The 15,432-nt window shown below is 43.1% G+C and overlaps 1 protein-coding gene across 2 annotated transcripts in view; it reads left to right on the top strand.

Moving 5' to 3' along the window:
- The window catches only part of VPS54 (VPS54 subunit of GARP complex), a 72,535-nt gene that overhangs the window by 500 nt on the left and 56,603 nt on the right, over positions 1-15,432 (top strand). The window lies entirely within an intron of this gene.

The following is a 15,432-nucleotide window of genomic DNA, read 5'->3' as shown; positions in this document are numbered from 1 at the left end:
TGTACAAGTAAAACAGAGTAATAAATATGTACAAACATATAGACATATATACAGGTGGTGTGGGGAGGAGGTAAGATGGGGGAGGATGGAGAGGGGGAGAGGAAGGAATTATTTTATGGTGTTAGTATGTTTGGTTTTGTTCTCCGCCTCCCCCTTTTATCAATCAATCCTATTTATTGAGCGCTTACTACGTGCAGAGCGCTTGGGAAGTCCGAATTGGCAACATGTAGAGGCGGTCCCTACCCAACAGCGGGCTCACAGGCTAAAAGGGGGAGACGGGGAACAAAACCAAACATACTAACCAAATAAAATAAATAGAATAGATATGTACAAGTAAAACAGAGTAATAAATATGTACAAACATATAGACATATATACAGGTGCTGTGGGGAGGAGGTAAGATGGGGGAGGATGGAGAGGGGGAGAGGAAGGAATTATTTTATGGTGTTAGTATGTTTGGTTTTGTTCTCCGCCTCCCCCTTTTATCAATCAATCCTATTTATTGAGCGCTTACTACGTGCAGAGCGCTTGGGAAGTACGAATTGGCAACATGTAGAGACGGTCCCTACCCAACAGCGGGCTCACAGGCTAAAAGGGGGAGACGGGGAACAAAACCAAACATACTAACCAAATAAAATAAATAGAATAGATAGGTGCAAGTAAAATAAATAGAGTAATAAATATGTACAAACATATAGACATCTATACAGGTGCTGTGGGGAAGGGAAGGAGGGAAGATGGGGGGGATGGAGAGGGGGAGAGGAAGGAATTATTTTATGGTGTTAGTATGTTTGGTTTTGTTCTCCGCCTCCCCCTTTTATCAGTCAATCCTATTTATTGAGCGCTTACTATGTGCAGAGCGCTTGGGAAGTCCAAATTGGCAACATGTAGAGGCGGTCCCTACCCAACAGCGGGCTCACAGGCTAAGAGGGGGGGACGGAGAACAAAACCAAACATACTAATAAAATAAATAGAATGGATATGTACAAGTAAAATAGAGTAATAAATATGTACAAACATATAGACATCTATACAGGTGCTGTGGGGAAGGGAAGGAGGGAAGATGGGGGGGATGGAGAGGGGCAGAGGAAGGAATTATTTTATTGTGTTAGTATGTTTGGTTTTGTTCTCCGCCTCCCCCTTTTATCAATCAATCATATTTATTGAGCGCTTACTATGTGCAGAGCGCTTGGGAAGTACAAATTGGCAACATATAGAGACGGTCCCTACCCGACAGTGGGCTCACAGGCTAAAAGGGGGGGACGGAGAACAAAACCAAACATACTAACCAAATAAAATAAATAGAATAGATAGGTGCAAGTAAAATAAATAGAGTAATAAATATGTACAAACATATAGACATCTATACAGGTGCTGTGGGGAAGGGTAGGAGGGAAGATGGGGGGGATGGAGAGGGGGAGAGGAAGGAATTATTTTATGGTGTTAGTATGTTTGGTTTTGTTCTCCGCCTCCCCCTTTTATCAATCAATCCTATTTAGTGAGCGCTTACTATGTGCAGAGCGCTTGGGAAGTCCAAATTGGCAACATGTAGAGGCGGTCCCTACCCAACAGTGGGCTCGCAGTCTAAAAGGGGGAGACGGAGAACAAAACCAAACATACTAACAAAATAAATAGAATAGATATGTACAAGTAAAATAAATAGAGTAATAAATATGTACAAACATATAGACATCTGTACAGGTGCTGTGGGGAAGGGAAGGAGGGAAGATGGGGGGGATGGAGAGGGGCAGAGGAAGGAATTATTTTATTGTGTTAGTATGTTTGGTTTTGTTCTCCGCCTCCCCCTTTTATCAATCAATCATATTTATTGAGCGCTTACTATGTGCAGAGCGATTGGGAAGTACAAATTGGCAACATATAGAGACGGTCCCTACCCAACAGTGGGCTCACAGGCTAAAAGGGGGAGACGGGGAACAAAACCAAACATACTAACCAAATAAAATAAATAGAATAGATAGGTGCAAGTAAAATAAATAGAGTAATAAATATGTACAAACATATAGACATCTATACAGGTGCTGTGGGGAAGGGAAGGAGGGAAGATGGGGGGATGGAGAGGGGGAGAGGAAGGAATTATTTTATGGTGTTAGTATGTTTGATTTTGTTCCCCGCCTCCCCCTTTTATCAATCAATCATATTTATTGAGCGCTTACTATGTGCAGAGCGCTTGGGAAGTACAAATTGGCAACATATAGAGACGGTCCCTACCCAACAGTGGGCTCACAGGCTAAAAGGGGGGGACGGAGAACAAAACCAAACATACTAATAAAATGAATAGAATAGATATGTACAAGTAAAATAAATAGAGTAATAAATATGTACAAACATATAGACATCTGTACAGGTGCTGTGGGGAAGGGAAGGAGGGAAGATGGGGGGATGGAGAGGGGGAGAGGAAGGAATTATTTTATTGTGTTAGTATGTTTGGTTTTGTTCTCCGCCTCCCCCTTTTATCAGTCAATCATATTTATTGAGCGCTTACTATGTGCAGAGCGCTTGGGAATTCCAAATTGGCAACATGTAGAGACGGTCCCTACCCAACAGCGGGCTCACAGTCTAAAAGGGGGGGACGGGGAACAAAACCAAACATACTAACAAAATAAAACAAATAGAATAGACAAGTAAAATAGAGTAATAAATACGTACAAACATATAGACATCTATCCAGGTGCTGTGGGGAAGGGAAGGAGGTAAGATGGGGGGGATGGAGAGGGGGAGAGGAAGGAATTATTTTATTGTGTTAGTGTGTTTGGTTTTGTTCTCCGCCTCCCCCTTTTATCAGTCAATCAATCATATTTATTGAGCGCTTACTATGTGCAGAGCGCTTGGGAAGTACAAATTGGCAACATATAGAGACGGTCCCTACCCAACAGTGGGCTCGCAGTCTAGAAGGGGGAGACGGAGAACAAAACCAAACATACTAAAAAAATAAAATAAATAGAATAGATAGGTACAAGTAAAATAAATAGAGTAATAAATATGTACAAACATATAGACATCTATACAGGTGCTGTGGGGAAGGGAAGGAGGTAAGATGGGGGGGATGGAGAGGGGGAGAGGAAGGACTTATTTTATTGTGTTAGTATGTTTGGTTTTGTTCTCTGCCTCCCCCTTTTATCAGTCAATCAGTCATCTTTATTGAGCGCTTACTATGTGCAGAGCGCTTGGGAAGTACAAATTGGCAACATCTAGAGACGGTCCCTACCCAACAGTGGGCTCACAGTGTAGAAGGGGGAGACGGAGAACAAAACCAAACATACCAACAAAATAAAATAAATAGAATAGATAGGTACATGTAAAATAGAGTAATAAATATGTACAAACATATAATAATAATAATAATGATGGCATTTATTAAGCGCTTACTATGTGCAAAGCACTGTTCTAAGCGCTGGGGAGGTTACAAGGTGATCAGGTTGTCCCATGGGGGGCTCACAGTCTTCATCCCCATTTTCCAGATGAGGGAACTGAGGCCCAGAGAAGTGAAGTGACTTGCCCAAAGTCACACAGCTGACAATTAGCGGAGCCGGGATTTGAACCCATGACCTCTGACTCCAAAGCCCGGGCTCTTTCCACTGAGCCACGCTGCTTCTCTCTCTATATATAGATATATATACAGGTGCTGTGGGGAAGGGAAGGAGGTAAGATGGGGGGGGATGGAGAGGGGGAGAGGAAGGAATTATTTTATTGTTTTATTTATTATTCCCTTCCCCACAGCACCTGTATATATGTATATATGTTTGTACATATTTATTACTCTATTTTACTTGTACATATCTATTCTATTTATTTTATTTTGTTGGTATGTTTGGTTTTGTCTCCCCATTTTAGATTGTGAGCCCACTGTTGGGTAGGGACTGTCTCTATATGTTGCCAATTTGTACTTCCCAAGCGCTTAGTATAGTGCTCTGCACACAGTAAGCGCTCAATAAATACGATTGATGATGATGAGGATGATGAGGATGATGGGGCCGTGCCTCAGTGGGCCCCCCGGACCCTGCACTTGCGCTCAGCCCCGCTCCCCCTCAGGCGCTGTCGGTCCGAAAGACCGACTGGAGACGGACAGGTGCCCCTCCTTCCCCTCCGCATAGTAATAATGCTGGTATTTGTTCAGCGCCTACTATTACTCTACTCTATTTTACTTGTACATATCTATTCTATTTATTTTATTTTGTTCGTATGTTTGGTATTGTTCTCTGTCTCCCCCTTTTAGACTGTGAGCCCACTGTTGGGTAGGGGCTGTCTCTGTATGTTGCCATCTTGTACTTTCCAAGCGCTTAGTACAGTGCTCTGCACGCAGTAAGCGCTCAATAAATACGGTTGATTGATTGATTACTGTGTGCCGAGCCCTGTTCCAAGCACTGGGGGGATACAAGGTGATCAGGTTGTCCCATATGGGGTGCACAGTCTTCATCCCCGTTTCACAGACTGAGGCCCAGAAAATAATAATGCTGGTAGTTGTTAAGCGCTTACTATGTGCCGAGCCCTGTTCCAAGCGCTGGGGGGGATACAAGGTGATCAGGTTGTCCCACATAGGGCTCACAGCCTTCATCCCCGTTTTGCAGACTGAGGCCCAGAGAATAATAATAATGGTACTTGTTCAGCTCTTACTATGTGTCGAGCACTGTTCTAAGCGCTGGGATAGATACAGGGTGATCAGGTTGTCCCATATGGGGCGCACAGTGTTCATCCCCGTTTTACAGACTGAGGTGCAGAAAATAATAATAATGGTACTTGTTCAGCGCTTACTATGTGTCGAGCACTGTTCTAAGCTCTGGGATAGATACAGGGTGATCAGGTTGTCCCACATGGGGCTCACAGTCTTCATCCCCATTTTACAGACTGAGGCACAGAAAATAATAATAATGGTACTTGTTCAGCGCTTACTATGTGTCGAGCACTGTTCTAAGTCCTGGGATAGATACAGGGTGATCAGGTTGTCCCACATGGGGCTCACAGTCTTCATCCCCGTTTTACAGACTGAGGCCCAGAGAATAATAATGCTGGTAGTTGTTAAGCACTTACTATGTGCCAAGCTCTGTTCTAAGCGCTGGGATAGATACAGGGTGATCAGGTTGTCCCACATAGGGCTCACAGTCTTCATCCCCGTTTCACAGACTGAGGCCCAGAGAATAATAATAATGGTACTTGTTCAGCGCTTACTATGTGCCAAGCACTGTTCTAAGCGCTGGGATAGATACAGGGTGATCAGGTTGTACCACATAGGGCTCACAGTCTTCATCCCCGTTTTACAGACTGGGGCCCAGAGAATAATAATGTATTTGTTCAGCGCTTACTATAGGGCTCACAGTCTTCATCCCCGTTTTACAGATTGAGGCCCAGAGAATAATAATGCTGGTATTTGTTAAGTGCCTACTATGTGCCGAGCACTGTTCTAAGCGCCGGAATAGATACAGGGTGATCAGGTTGTCCCACATAGGGCTCACAGTCTTCATCCCCATTTTACAGACTGGGGCCCAGAGAATAATAATGTATTTGTTCAGCACTTACTATAGGGCTCACAGTCTTCATCCCCGTTTTACAGACTGAGGCCCAGAGAATAATAATAATGGTATTTGTTCAGCGCTTACTATGTGTCGAGCACTGTTCTAAGCACTGGGATAGATACAGGGTGATCAGGTTGTCCCACATGGGGCTCACAGTCTTCATCCCCATTTTACAGGCTGAGGCCCAGAGAATAATAATAATGGTATTTGTTCAGCGCTTACTATGTGCCGAGCACTGCTCTAAGCGCCGGGATAGATACGAGGTGATCAGGTTGTCCCACGTGGGGCCCACGTTCTTAATCCCCCTTTTACAGGTGAGGTAACTGAGGGCCAGAGAAGCTAAGGGACTTGCCCAAAGTCACACAGCCAACAAGTGGCAGAGCCGGCATTTGAACCCACAACCTCTGACTCCCAAGCCTGGGCGCTTTCCACTCAGCCACGCCATTTTTGCGGAGATGTGAAGTGGCTTGCCCAAAGTCACACAGCTGACAAGCGGCGGAGCTGGGATTAGAACCCATAACTTCTGACTCCCTTTTAGACTGTGAGCCCACTGTTAGGTAGGGCCTGTTTCTATATGTTGCCAATTTGTACTTCCCAAGCGCTTAGTACAGTGCTCTGCACATAGTAAGCGCTCAATAAATACGATTGATGATGATGATGATGACTCCCAAGCCCGGGCTCTTGCCACTGAGCCAGCCTGCTTTCCTTCTATCCCCTTCCAGGCCGGGCCTCAGAGACCTTGCCCGTTCCTCAACTTTCCCGGCGGGGATCCAACTTGGGCGGGAGGAGGAGGAGTGTTGGTGGTGGTGGTAGGATTTTCCAGCGTGACCCCAGCCACTCCAGCGGCTTTGTATCCGTCCCAACAATTACCAGACTCCTCCGGCCAGGGGGCTTAGCCCAATTTCATATGGGGTCCCACACGGATTCGTTTCCTCTCCAGTCCTGAAATAGCCCCATCCACCCCGGCCCTTGCATAGATTGAGCGGAGGCCCTCATCACCTTTAAAAAAAAAAAAAAATGGCATTTTCTTAAGCCTTTACCATGTGCCAAGCACTGTACTAAGTGCTGGAGTGGATAGGCATTCATTCAATCAGTATTCATTCATTCAGTCGTATTTATTGAGCACTTACTGTGTGCAGAGCACTGTACTAAGCACTTGGGAAGTACAAGTTGGCAACATCCCTTCCCCACAGCACCTGTATATATGTACATATGTTTGTACATATTTATTACTCTATTTTACTTGTACATATCTATTCTATTTTGTTTTGTTAGTATGTTTGGTTTTGTTCTCTGTCTCCCCCTTTTAATCAATCAATCAATCAATTGTATTTATTGAGCGCTTACTATGTGCAGAGCACTGTACTAAGCGCTTGGGAAGTACAAATTGGCAACACATAGAGACAGTCCCTACCCAACAGTGGACTCACAGTCTAAAAGGGGGAGACAGAGAAAAGAACCAAACATACCAACAAAATAAAATAAATAGGATAGAAATGTACAAGTAAAATAAATAAATAGACTGTGAGCCCACTGTTGGGTAGGGACTGTCTCTGTATGTTGCCAACTTGTACTTCCCAAGCACTTAGTACAGTGCTCTGCACACAGTAAGCGCTCAATAAATACGATTGAGTGATTGATTGATATAGAGACGGTCCCTACCCAGCAGCAGGCTCACAGTCTAGAAGGGGGAGACAGACAACAAAACAAAACATATTAACAAAATAAAATAAATAGGGTAGTAAATATGTACAAGTAACATAAATAGAGTAATAAATCTGCACAAACATATATACAGGTGCTGTGGGGAGGGGAAGGAGATGGGGAGGGGGAGAGGAAGGAGGGGGCTCAATCTGCTTGTTTTGTTGTCTGTCACCCCCTTCTAGACTGTGAGCCCATTGTTGGGTAGGGACCGTCTCTGTATGTTGCCGGTTTGTACTTCCCAAGCGCTTAATACAGTGCTCTGCACACAGTAAGTGCTCAATAAATATTAATGAATATTGAGCGCTTACAGTGTGCAGATCACTGAATTATTATCAAGTGCTGTCACTAGGTACAAGGAAATCAGGCTGGACACAGTCCGCATCTCACATGGGGCTTGCAGTCTTAGGCCCCCTTTTACAGATGGAGAAACTGAGGCACAGAGAAGTGATAATAATGATGGTATTTGTATAAGTGACGTGACTTGCCCAAGGTCACACACAGCAGACAAGTGGTAGAGCCAGAATTGGAACCCAGCTCTTTCATTCAGTCGTATTTATTGAGTGCTTACTGTCAGGCCTGTGCTCTATCCACTGAGGCCAAGCTGCTTTCCATCACTGGTACAGGAACTTTTACACTAGAATTATCGTTGCCTCCCCCGTCCCCGATCACTCTGCGGTCGTCGGATGTGCTGAGTGGAGAGGGTAGGTAGTTTTAATGATAAGATCCATTTTTAGGCCACAAAAACGCTGGACGTTTGGGTTTTCATCCCCATTTCTAGGTTAATTTCTTGAGAGTTAGGGATCTTGCAGAGATTCTCTCTCCATTTTGACAGAACCGAAACACTGTGGTGGGCATTATTTTCTGCTTTCAAAATTGACTCTGCTCTTACTGTAATGTCTAGAGCCCACAATAATAAATGCTTACAAAGCTAAAGGATGCCTTGAAAAGTGCTTTCATTTCATTTTTTTTCTATGAATGCTGACTAGTCAGAGGGCCGTGTACTAAGAGTGTGTCAATCTCGTGTTTGTGGTTGGTTTTAGTGACATTTATATTTGATAGGCTAGCAAGTGGTTAGGGGACTTTTCAGTAGAAAATTTAAGTAAAGGCATTATTTCTGGGAAGTTGAAATGGAGGAGGTGGGATATATGAAACTACTTGTATTGCAAAGAGGCTTTAATTAATTTCATGAAAATGGTTGTGACTTAAAGATGCATACTGATCACTTGTTTGTTATAGGCCTCAGTTAAAATGATCAAAATATGCAATTCTATGCAATTCGCATTTGTGGTTGTGGGATAGATTTTACATAACCTTACTGCGACTGGCTGCTTTTTACTCTTTCTCCAGTAACTTCTTTTGCTGGAGTAAGTTTTTGGTAAAAGAACTCCAAACAAGGAATAAAAGGCATGTTTTGAAGGAAGTAAGAATAATGTAGTCAACTTTGTAGTAAATTGCTGAGTAGTGCATCAGTGGCCGTTGCCTTTTACCTTGTGACCTATCAATATATCTTTTTTTAGTCATATCAAACAACTCTGCTGAACATTTAGAAGGGAGGATTTGTAGTTACTGTATAATGAATGAAATGAAACAGTCAAAAACGTCGGTATTCATTTTGTCTCTCATTCTACTTGGTAACATAAGATTAAAGGTAATTTTTATGATGATTCTCTTTTTCCCGACCCACAATGTTTGAAAAGTTCTCCTGGAACTTCTGATTCTTTTGGCATTCTGAAAAGTTATTCCACTGGCACCAATGTAAAAATGGCTCTTGAGTTTTTACTTAAATTTTACAGTCTTAGAAAGGAATAAGCAGAAGTTTTTTAATCAATGCTAACTTTTAAAAATGTTAAACTTCATATTTAAGACTGAGAGGCCCATGTGGGACAGGGGCTGTGTCCAACCTGATTAACTTGTATCTGCCCCAGTGCTTAGACCAGTGCATGGCACAGAGTAAGTGCTCAAGTACCATTGTTATTATTAGTGGAGCCTAGTATTTCTTTGAGCTAGCCTTATACCTTTATACCATCGTTAAAGTATTAAGCCGGCATTAATTGGACCTAGATTTTGTAACCAGCTTTGTAACTGTCATATTATTTAACTCTGATCTACAGGCCAGAAATTTTCACACAGTAGTTTTTTGCACCTTTGAGTTCCTAGAAAGCTTTAATGGGATGTGATGGATTATACTCTTCAAATATGGGAGGATGCTAGAATCTACTCTTATTCACTGTGAAAAGTCCCAGCTGCTACTTCACTCATGTTCTGGAGAACAGTTTTGTTTTGCTGCTTTGAGGTTGGTGTAACAAAACCTATACCGGACGATGTGCCAACGACTGCAGAATCAACAGTAATATCGTGGCCAATATCGTGGCCTGGAGAACTGCAGCTGGTCTTTCAATGTTACTGTGGGCGCCTGAGACTTGAAAAAATTTGAAAAAAAATATTTTAGAGCATCTTTCTCAAAAAGTTTGGAAATTGCTGCTTTAGACCTTTCTGGACATTAGTTGTTTCACGTGTCTGGAGTAAGAATAACAGGTTGCTGTCTCCCACAAGTTGTAAGTGCTTATAAGTCATAAGTATTTATAAGAATTTTAATAAGGTACTTATTCAGTCTGTCAGTCAGTGGTATTTATTGAACACTTACTGTGTGCAGAACACTGTACTAAGCGCTTGGGAGAGTACAGTACAACACTGTTGGTGGAAACGTTCCCTGCCTACAAGGGGCTTATAGTCTAGAGAGAGTTTACATCAGTGTGTCATACTCAGTTTTGTAACTTTCCATCACACCCAGTGAAGCATGAAAGGGGCATTTCTGTGAGACAATCCGAGTGTAAAACAGTTAAGGACAGAGATTGTGGGATTGTGCCGGCCTTCTTTATACTGTACCAAGTGCTTAGTACAGTGCTCTGCAAGCATTAGGCATTCAATAAATACTAGTGACCCATTGAAAAGTATTCCAGAGCAAGCAGAAAGATGTTGGAAATGGTTGGGATTATTGTTTCGGGTTATGGGGTTTTCAAAAACATCTTGAAAAGAGCTTGGAAAGTGTTCTAGGCCTACAGAGGAGAGTGTATTTTGGTGGTATTGTCTTTTTGAGTGGATGAAAGATATGTGTGTGTGTGTGTGTATGTGTGTGTACACACTAGCTTTTAAGACTCAGTAGTGAGTTATGACATTTTGGAAGCCTGTAGTCATGTTTTGAGATGTTTTGGATAAAATTTAGCCGACCTAAAAGACATTTTAGAGGTGATACTGATTAGAGGAAGGAAAGACTTTGAAAAGTGTTTAAGCCTGAAACTTCATTAAAGTAAGACTACTAATATATTCCCTTGGGTTTTTGATGCTAGTCCTTGGCATTATTCCAGATTATTCAGAGAAAGACACCAACCTGTTCTTCAGGGATCTCACATTTTGGCATTTGCAACATCCATTCCTCAATGAAAAGATTTAACAACTTTAAAAATAAGTTGCATTTTAATGTCAGCCTTTCAGTATATTTTGAACGTGTGAGTTAAAATTAGGGTGCCATTTCATTCAGATGTCTCTCCAAATACTATGATCAGCTCAGAAAGTATTTCAGCATTCACAACACTAATTCAACAGTGTCGCTCTCCGTGGACCTCTAAGTCAACACATGGGAAGCAGTGTGGCCTAGTGGAAAGAGCATGTGCCTTGGAATAAGAGGACCTGGGGTCTAATCCTGGCTCTGCCATCTCTCTGCTTTTTGATTTTGGGCAAATCATTTAATGTATCTATGCCTGTTTCCTCATCTGTAAAATGGGGATTTAATACCTCTTCTCCTTCCTTAGAATGTGAGGACAAGAACTGTGTCCAATATGACTGATTATCTTATATCTGCCCCAGTGCTTACTTATTACAGTGCATGGCACATAGCCCTTAACAAGTACTGCTATCGTTATTATTACTATGCAACACTAATGCTTATGTAGCTGTCCTCCCTTATTTTCTGAGATAATGCTACAAAACAGTGAGCCCTTATCCATGCATGTGGGTGTCGCTGAAAGCCTATGGGTGTCTCCTGTACTCCATTCAATACCATGTACCCATAAATATTATTTCACCCTGTTGACTCATTTACTACTTGCAGCACTTGTCTCTGTTTTCAGTTATGCAATTGTGTTTTCAAATGTATAATTTTCCCAAGGCCTCTCCTGCTTGCCACACATCAGGTTGCCCATTTCAGTTGCCTCTCAACATCCACTCCCAGACCACATTGTTTAAAGCAGAAACTATGTCTTTAAAATAGTTGTTCTGCTACCACGCCTCCTCAGAAAACACTGTTTTCCAATATTGTTGTCAATTCTCTTGTTATTGAATATTCAGTATGGTTTATAAATGATGTTGGTGAAACTGCCCAGGCTTGATTTGCATGCTTGGGTAGGTTTAAATATTACAGTCCTATAAAAAAAGGTTGGGTACCCTCTTCAGTTCATAACAGTGTGGCATAACCGAAAGAGGATGGGCCTGTGATCTGGGTTCTAATCTTGACTCTGCCAGTTGCCTGCTGTGTGACCTAGGCAAATCATTTATCTTCTCTGTGCCTCAGTTACCTCATCTGTAAAATGGGGATTCAATATCTGCTCGCCCTCCTACTCAGACGGGGACTGTGTCCAAACTGGTTATCTTGTATCGACCCCAGGCCTTGGAAAAGTGCTTGACGTATAGTGAGCACTTAAAAAATACTACTGTAATTATTGTTATTATAGTATTTATAATAGTAATAAGGATAAGGATAAGCACTACAGTTCAGCATGAAGTTTGATACCTCACTGATGCTGGACTGTCAGTCTTTGTTAGTCTGTGCTGGACTTATTGATTTCTTTGCTATACATACAGTTCATCATTGAAAAGTGTGCCACATAGCTAGCCGAAAGCAATGACATCATTAAACTGTATTGCTAATGGAAAGAAATTGGTTAATAATAGCTGTGGTATTTGGTCAGAGCTTCCTTCATGCTAAGCTCTTTGTTAAGCACTGTGTTGGACACAATTCAATCAGATCAGACGTGGTCCCTGACCCACTCGGGGCATAGTCTAAGCCGGAGAGAGAACAGGAACTTAATCCCCATTTTAAATATGAAAAAGCTGGGATGAAGAGACGTTAACTGACTTAGCCAAGGTCACACAGGAGGCAAGTGGCAGAGTTGGAATTAGCATCCTGATTTCCTGCTGCTCTCTGGAAGCCAACAGCATGGTGTAGTGGATAGAGTATGGGCCTGGGAATCAGAAGATTGTGGGTTCTAATCCTGTCAGCACCAGTTGTCTGCTACCTGGCCATGGGCAAGTCATCTCTGCTGCCGCCATCTCTGTTGACGGCACTACCATCCTTCCCGTCTCACGAGCCCGCAACCTTGGTGTCATCCTCGACTCCGCTCTCTCATTCACCCCTCACATCCAAGCCGTCACCAAAACCTGCCGGTCTCAGCTCCGCAACATTGCCAAGATCCGCCCTTTCCTCTGCATCCAAACTGCCACCCTGCTCATTCAAGCTCTCATCCTATCCCGTCTGGACTACTGCACCAGCCTTCTCTCTGATCTCCCATCCTCGTGTCTCTCTCCACTTCAATCCATACTTCATGCTGCTGCCCGGATTATCTTTGTCCAGAAACGCTCTGGGCATATTACTCCCCTCCTCAAAAATCTCCAGTGGCTACCAATCAATCTGCGCATCAGGCAGAAGAAACTCCTCACCCTGGGCTTCAAGGCTGTCCATCACCTCGCCCCCTCCTACCTCACCTCCCTTCTCTCCTTCTACTGCCCAGCCCGCAACCTCCGCTCCTCCACCGCTAATCTCCTCACTGTACCTCGTTCTCGCCTCTCCCACCGTCGACCCCCGGCCCACGTCCTCCCCCGGGCCTGGAATGCCCCCAATCCCTCTGCCCCTCCGCCAAGCTAGCTCTCTTCCTCCCTTCAAGGCCCTGCTGAGAGCTCACCTCCTCCAGGAGGCCTTCCCAGACTGAGCCCCTTCCTTCCTCTCCCCCTCGTCCCCCTCTCCATCCCCCCATCTTACCTCCTTCCCTTCCCCACAGCACCTGTATATATGTATATATGGTTGTACATATTTATTACTCTATTTATTTATTTATTTATCTTACTTGTACATTTCTATCCTATTTATTTTATTTGGTTGGTATGTTTGGTTCTGTTCTCTGTCTCCCCCTTTTAGACTGTGAGCCCACTGTTGGGTAGGGACTGTCTCTATGTGTTGCCAATTTGTACTTCCCAAGCGCTTAGTACAGTGCTCTGCACATAGTAAGCGCTCAATAAATACGATTGATTGATTGATTGATTTCACTTCTCTGTGCCTCAGTTGCCTCATTTGTAAATTGAGGATTGAGTCTGTGAGCCCCAGGTGGACAGGGACCGTGCCCAACCTGATTTGCTTGTATCCACCCCAGTGCTAAGTACAGTACGCATTGTAAGCGCTTAACAAATACCACAGTTATTAATATTTCAGAGTTTCCTAAGAGGAGACTGGTTGTGGAACTGTGGTTTCCTTCAGGCTTATCATTAGACAGTGAAGCAGTTCATAACATCTTCATGTCTTGTAAATGTGTTTCCAAATCATTGCCATCAGCATATAGAAGATTTGGGTGACTCAAAGATATTTGTGTTTCTCATAGGCTGTTAAAATAGAATAATTTGAATAGGAAACATATTCTTTCACTGGATCCTTTCTCTAATCCTCAAAGCTTGCAACATAGAATAGGTCGAACAGGATCAGACTTACTACACAGCCCTACTTAATTGTAGTAATGATTGGGAAAAACTAAGCAGGACTTTTATCTTCTCCAACTCACGCAGACATATCTTTGTGCAGTAACCCATTGCTCTTAATAACTTCAAAGCAGCCAATTGTATTTAATAATTGCCAGAGCCCAGGACTGCTAATTGTGTCAAATGCACTTGTAAAGTCCACATAGAGTTTGGAGGTCTTGGTTGTCACTTCTTGTACTTTTATTCTGGCTGACATCTACAAAGATCATGTCTGCTGTGCTACATTTTGATCTGAAACCACATTGCAATTCAGGGAAAGCAGGTTCAATATTATTTTGTCAGCTGGCTGCTCTGAGGACTCTTATCTAGGATCTTGCTGGCGACAGAGAGCAGTGTGAGCTACCTGGTAGTTTACTCAGTCACCTTTCTTGGCTTTTTTCTTAAGGACTGTAATTATGGTATCTTGAAGCTCCATGGCATATCCTCAGTTTTCCATTTGTTAAGAAATACCTCATTCATGTCTTCAGGATTGTTAACAAATTCAGGTACTTTGCGACATTTCAGGGCTTTGGCTGTGTTGGCAACTTGCTCAAAAGTTAGAACTACTAAAGTCCTGTCAACACATTTGGCAATTTCTCTGTACTTGTTAGATCTTCAATCTTCGTGTTGGAAAGCAGTTCATAAAATCACTGTTATCATCTAATTGTCCCGCCAAAACCTCAAACTAAACCTGTCCAAAACAGAATTCCTCGTCTTCCTATCCAAACTCTGCCTCCCCTGTCTTTCCCATCACTGTAGAAAACGACATTATCGTCCCTATCTCACAAGCCTTTGACCTTGGCATTATCCTCAACCCATCTCCCTCATTCAACCTACATATTCAATGTCACCAAATCCTGTTGATTTTATCTTCCCAGCATGGATAAAAACCTCCCTTTTGTCTTCATCCGAACTGCTACTCTGCTGATCGTACCCCACTTTGATTACTGCATCAGCCTCCTTACTGACCTCCCTTCCTCCTGTTTTTCCCCATGCAGTCTGTACTTCACTCTTTTGGCAGGGTCATTTTTCTACAAAAATAATTCAGTCCATATCTCCTCACTCCTCCAGAAACACCAGTGGTTGCCCATCCACTTGCGCATCAAACAGACCTTTCTTACCGTTGACTTTAAAACACTCAGTCAGTTCTATCCCTCCTACCTTATCTCACGGGTTTCCTACCCTGTCCACACACTTACTCCAGGTTGCTCACTGTACCTCGATCTTGTTTATCTTGTCACCAACCCCTTGCCTACGTCCTCCCTCTGACCTGGAACTCCCTCCCTCTCGATATATAACACACCACCACTCTCTCCACCTTCAGTGCCTTATTAAAATCACATCTCCTCCAAGAGGTCTTACCTGATTAAGCCCTTTCTCCTACTCCCTCTCCCTTCTGTGTCTTGTAGGCCCTTGGATCTTT

The sequence above is a fragment of the Tachyglossus aculeatus genome, chromosome 9, assembly GCF_015852505.1.
Source record: "Tachyglossus aculeatus isolate mTacAcu1 chromosome 9, mTacAcu1.pri, whole genome shotgun sequence".
NCBI lineage: Eukaryota > Metazoa > Chordata > Mammalia > Monotremata > Tachyglossidae > Tachyglossus > Tachyglossus aculeatus.
The sequence above is the reverse complement of the archived record's forward strand: the minus strand, read 5'-3'. Positions and strand labels throughout refer to the sequence as shown.